This window comes from Coregonus lavaretus (genome assembly GCF_964263955.1).
Source record: "Coregonus lavaretus genome assembly, chromosome: 34".
NCBI lineage: Eukaryota > Metazoa > Chordata > Actinopteri > Salmoniformes > Salmonidae > Coregonus > Coregonus lavaretus.
In genome coordinates this window covers 36336099-36342661 of record NC_140021.1, presented here as the reverse complement: position 1 = coordinate 36342661, position 6563 = coordinate 36336099, and the positions used below count along the sequence as shown (strand labels likewise).

The 6563-nt window shown below is 38.7% G+C and overlaps 1 pseudogene across 1 annotated transcript; it reads right to left on the bottom strand.

Annotated features, from left to right (window-relative positions):
• Nucleotides 1-1387: 1387 nt before the first annotated feature.
• Nucleotides 1388-6149, bottom strand: LOC311109205 (histone H3.2-like; annotated as a pseudogene). Its single transcript has 2 exons — nucleotides 6038-6149; nucleotides 1388-1751 (listed from the first exon to the last, which is right to left on the bottom strand). The product of its transcript is annotated as a histone H3.2-like (transcript).
• Between the last annotated feature and the right edge of the window lie 414 nt (nucleotides 6150-6563).

The following is a 6563-nucleotide window of genomic DNA, read 5'->3' as shown; positions in this document are numbered from 1 at the left end:
TTTTCTCTTAAGGGATCTGATTGAGTGAATCCAAAGTAAAAATGTGAAAATTTTTCTGACTAGGTCTAAATACATAATAGGATGAATCATTCAGGTAAAATAACACAATGTCTATTTGAGTTGAATCAACGTAATATAATCATTTTTTACCTCTCATCTTTACTCTATGTATTGGACCACATCTAAACAACTTACTCAAGCTTATCTACTCATAAAAACAAGCAAAAAGATCTACTCAATAATATGACGTGTGCTTTTGTTGACTGTAATAGCTTGAGTACATTCCACAAAGTCATTTTTACAGTGTATCTAAAGACGTGTGTTGTGGTGATGCACTTTTTCTTTGACGTTGAACTTGCATTGAACAGACAAATCCATTTCGTTACAACCCTTTTGTAGTATGACTTAGGAATATTTGTTGATGATCCTAATGTCTATGCTTGAATAGTGATTGGTTGTTGGTGAAATATTGCTGAGAACCCATCGTTTCCTGGCCTTTTTTCACTATTGAGCAATTTTGAAACGTTTGTTTTGCTATTGGATTCATAATGGTGACCTGGGACAAGTAATTAGTGAAAACCAGAGTTCAGCAGTTGCCATTAAAGCGATCGAACCAAGTCATCCTAATAGGCTAGTATTAGCCTAAACAGGGTTTCCCAAACTCGGGGCACGTTTTGGGAGTTTTTGCCCTAGCACTACACAGCTGCTTCAAATAATCAACTCATCATCATCAAGCTGGAGTATTAGAATCAGCTGTGGAGTGCTAGGGCAAAACGCAAAACGCGCACCCCTTGGGGACCCCAGGACCCCAGGACCGCGTTTGGGAAACGCTGGCCTAAAGAGCAAATACTGAAAGGGAATCACCATGATGTGCAGTACCCACATTTAACCACAAGATGGACTCCGTGCTCCACTGTAAAGTTTTGGACTCTGCATGAGTCTCTCAGCAGCACTGCGACATGGGACTTTCAAAGTAAGTTGGCATGCAATGTTTTTTCTGGACTGCATGCAAGGCTATTATTACACACAACTAATAGTGTCAATTATTCATCTGAACACAATTCTTGTTACTATTCGGCCTATATTATCACTCGTTTCTTTTCCCCCTCCTTTGTAAAGCATTTTACTGTGCTACTATAGTTCAAAGGAAGTGGATGATGCCAGATGGTTGTGTATATACACACACACACACACACAAACATTGAAGCTAGACTTCAGGCAACTAAAAGGTGCAATACGTAGCTTTTAGACGTGTTAGTGAACAACATACATGGTGGCTAATGTAGAGGTGCGTGTATACATGGAACAATTGTGCCTTTTTGATGGAAATATGGAGGTGGCTCTTAAAAGAGCCTTTGGGGGATTTTCGAGTTAAGGTCATCCTCATTTATGCGCGCTCTCCGCGAATACGGCGGGCCAGCTGGATGTCCTTGGGCATGATGGTCACCCGCTTGGCGTGGATGGCGCACAGGTTGGTGTCCTCGAACAGGCCGACCAGGTAAGCCTCGCTAGCCTCCTGCAGGGCCATCACGGCGGAGCTCTGGAAGCGCAGGTCGGTCTTGAAGTCCTGGGCGTTTCTCTCACCAGGCGCTGGAAGGGCAGCTTGCGGATGAGTAGCTCAGTGGACTTCTGGTAACGACGGATCTCTCTCAGAGCCACGGTGCCGGGCCTGTAACGGTGAGGCTTCTTCACACCGCCGGTGGCCGGGGCACTCTTGCGAGCAGCCTTAGTGGCGAGCTGCTTCCTGGGGGCTTTGCCACCGGTGGATTTGCGAGCGGTTTGCTTGGTTCTGGCCATGGCGCGTCTCTGCATTTCGAGGCTATACTCCCGACTGTCAGTGTGCTTTTGCCAGCGCGCAGTGTGTAGTTGTGTGCAGGCAGTGTACTATTGGCCTCGTTTGCGATAACAGGCTAGCATTAAAATATAACACAAGATTTCACTCTTGACTTTGACGACTATTATTGCGCGCAAAGGGCCAGCAGTGTGCTATTGTACGCACGCGCTTAGTGTACTATTGTTTTGGGCGCGCAGTGTATTGTGATGTGCGCGCGGTCCTAAAAAAAAAGAAGCAAAGCATCCCTTCCAGTAACCGACAGAGGAGTCCTCCGCAACGGGCCAATCGGGGTAGTGGGGAGATGGTGTCCAATCAGCAGATGCCACTGACGGCTTTATACATTTCACATGGGCATTTCGAGGCTATACTCCGATTGTCGCGCCATGGCGAAGCCTACAGGAAGCAGCTAGCCGCCAAGTCGGCAGGTAGCTTAGTTGGTAAGAGCGTTGTGCCTGTAACCGAAAGGTCGCTGGTTCTAATCCCCGTGCCGACTAGGTGAAAAAAAATCTGTCGATGTGCCCTTAAGCAAGGCACTTAACCCTAAATGCTCCTGTAAGTCACTCTGGATAAGAGCATCTGCTAAATGACGTAAACATAATAAAACAATTTTTCCCACGTAAATGTGTGTATTTTCTCACAAATTATGTTCAGAAAATCTCAAACAGTACATAGGCATACAACTACAATGTTTGAAACATTATTAAATAAAGACAACATTTCTGTATATTCACAACTATAATAAAGAAAAATAGGCTATCCGTTTATGGTTGTTGTGTGTAGCTTACTGGTTAAATTGGTGTCTTTTCGCACGAATTAAGTGGCACATAAATTTGTGTCTTTTCACACAGAAACGCACGAAATCTGCTGAAATACATTACGCTACCTGTGGCTTTCTCGAGCACGGTTATATGTCAGACATTTGAACGGCTACGGATAGCGGAAAGCAAACCCCGTATTGAGTCAATACTGTCATCTATTGGTAAACATAATCCTTAACGTAAATATCCCTGGTTAGTACACAACGATTTTCCTTGCATGTTTTGCTAGGTCCTGCAGGACATCACCCCCTTCATCTTCCTGGAATAAAAAAATCACACACAAACACAGACATTCTTTCAATGTTGGGAACACATTTTACATGAACATTTAAATCAAGATGGATTACGAGATGCCCAGGCTGATGCGCAAAGGCAACTATGCCGAGCGTGTGGGTGCTGTCGCACCAGTCTACCTGGCTGCCGTGCTCGAGTGCCTGACTGCTGAGATCCTGGAGTTGGCCGGAGACATTGCCCGTGCAAACAAGAAGCCTCACATTACACTGATTAACTCTATAGTATTATCCCAGTTTACGGTCTTGCCTACACCTAGCGAACAGTTTTTTAATTGATATGAAAAATAAATATTCCATTTGATTTGGAACAGCAAGCCAGACAAAATTAAACGGGCCTATTTATAAAATGAATATCAATAGAGAGGACAGAATTGAATAAATATTTTAAGCTTGGACCTACCACTAAAAGCTTCAGTCATACAAAAGTTATACTTAAATCCGAACTGGTTCTCTAGAAATGTGTAAGACTGTCTCACCACGTTCAATAAATGGCATTTCCCCCCTTTATTCAGATTACAACCTCTCACTTTCAGTTATTTGAAATTAAATCAATTCTCAAATATCACTATATCTAAAACAAGCCATATAAAGTTGGATGCAATTTCAATTTAATCATCCAGAAACGACAGAACAAACTCTAATACACTAATAGAAAAATACATATGTCTTGATATTGTATAGCCTACTTGTTGGTATCTCAGACGACCAGAACCTTAATAATAATCACCATACTTACTTCACAAACAATAATTATACTAGCTGCCTGCACATAGCACAGACATATCACTGTAAACCCGAATAAGTAAGCAGAACTTTAAGAAAGTGAGGCAATCCGTTGCCACAGTTTTTGAGTTCATAAACTCAAACATTTGAGTATATCATTGCTTATATATTTGGAGTTCATGTTAAATGTAATTTTTAATTATAATTCAATTAAATTTACTGATTAAGCCAACTCAAACATTTTCAGTTTATGCTACTTAGAATATTTATTCATCTTTCTCATTGCAATATCTCAAGAGAACTTAATAATTTCAAGCATGAAAATGAAACATAAATATCCTGAGTTAATTTAACATTTATTCGTTTTTCCAATCAATCTTCTGAATACCCATAACTCAAAAACATAGACTTGTTACAACTCAAAATCATTTTCCACCAAACTTAAAATATTTGTGGCAACTGATTGCCTTAAAAATAATAAGTACTCTTGACTTAAAGGTCAAACAAAAAAACATCATCTATTCAGATGTTTAGTATAAACTTTTCTTGCCCAGTCTTTTAGCAAAAAAATATGAAATAAAAAAACAGTAATAAAAAATAACAATTAACAAGTCTACTTCTGGGCATTTTGTTTATACTTTAAGATGAACTATGTAATAGTAGAACATATTCAAACTCAGAAAAGCTAAAATTACATTAAGAAAATATCATCATATCACAAATAGCTTATAAACTGTTAATACAACATTACCAGGAGGGCATCAGCAAGTCTTGGGTGGTGACCAAACATTTGTTTAGAAAGATTATTTGCCCACACCTGTGCCTTTTAGCACAAAATGAAACAATCTATTTAATAATAATAGTAATATAACAATAATAGTAATACAAATAATTAAGAATTAAAAAGATAATTAAATAAACAATTACAAAGGCACACTTTTGGCCATCTGGTTGTAAACTTGCAGTGCAGCAATGTATAAACAAATTGCTTGTAAATTCTTCACAACTAAAACGGCTAAAATTTCAAAACGGTACATTAACATGTACAAAGGCAGTGTTTAGCCTTCCTTTGGCTATCTGGTTCAAATCTAGCAACTTCAGGGTGCACTGTATAGTTTTAGAAAATTAATTCAAACTCGAAAAGCAAAATTAACAATATTAATAAGACAATACAAATTATTTAACCATTTCCATAACTGAATAAACATCCCATCCTCAGAAGAAAATAAAGTCCCTATAACACTGTTTCCAACTAGAAAGGTGAAAGTAGCCTGAAACTTTGAGGACAGTTTATTTATTTATGAAAATGTATCAATGAAGAGCTTTCCTTTCTGATAAAAATTTACTTCCCAAAGCTATATAGTACACCTTTTAAAAACAAAATGCCATAGTGTATAAATATGGAGGATATATTTATTCATAATTCAAATTGAAAGTCCAAAGAGAAAAAGAAGCAAGATCAAATTAATAGTATTATTTTACTACGCTACTAGGAAAAATCATGCCATAATTATATGTATGATGTAAAAGCTTAAAATGGAAATACTTCAATTAAAATCTAAAATATAATTGTTTTATTTTAGCCTTTCCCCTTTATAATTTTCAATTTGACATTTTATCTTTTGAATTTTACGTTTTACATTTGACATTGACATTTTCAGATTCACCTTTTACATTTTGATTTAAGCTTTTCATTTAGAAGTGACAGGTGTCAATTTAAATGAGGAGGCATGGCCCAACGGCTGGTGGGAGGGTCTGAAACGACTTCCAGCTGACAGTTGAAGCTTTGCATTTTAAATTTGACTTTTTAAATTTAATTATGGCATGATTTTTCCTAGTAGTGTAGTAAAATAATAATATTTTTAATTTGATCTCGCTTCGTTTTCCCTTTGGCCTTTCAATTTGAATTATGAATAAAAATATCCTCCATATATAAACACTTAATTCAACCCTGAATTTCAGTTTAACAACAATTAAATGTACATTAAAACGTACAAAGACAGTGTGTACTTTGTGCCATTTGGCTGAAAACCCATTGAGTAGAGCAGCAACTTTAACATAAACAGTTGAACAGTATTCAACATGGACCTGACATGACATATTCTCATTATGGACTATGCTCTAACAGAGTGAGCCATCAGAATCCACCAGTCATTTTTGGATCTTCAGTTACACATACAACATCAGCTCATTTTTAAGATTCTGCAGCTTGGGTGACAGTTTAGAGTCATCAAGACCAAGTAAGATTTTCTGTGTGAACTCAAAAGTGTTTGTCAGTCCCTTGGGATAGCTGAGATGTAGTGCATAAATCAGGCCGAACATTACCAGGAAGGCATCAGCAAGCCTGGGGAGATTGACAACCGCATCACCCTCTAGGACGACAGAGACTCTCACTGGGTGGTAGTGAACTGGGCTTGTGGCATCATCACTGACTGTTGTAAGGAGGACCACTGATGCATCCCACAGGTCTGGCTCATCCATATCATCCTTTAAAAAATGAAAGGGAGAACATATACTAATCACATTTACTGAAACTATGGCTGTGGCAATTTTGATTACAGTTGGATGTAGGGGTGGAACGGTACATGTATTTGTATTGAACCGAAATGGTACGGGCGTCTCGGTACGGTACATGAATTTACACGGAGAATACACAGTATAAAAATAAATAAAACTTGAGTGCAAATTAATTAATGTAATGCGGAACTACTGTTAGACAAGCGGTTCTTTAGGGACACCTAATCTGTAGCCCTGCCCTTAGCTCTGAAGCTCCCGAGCCCCGCCTACATGTCGAGTCAGTCAGTCCAGTCCAAATGAAGAGTCCACATGAAGCGAACTAGTCCCTTACAAATACAACCAAACACGGACGTAGCTGTATCCCTTCTCGCCTCGACC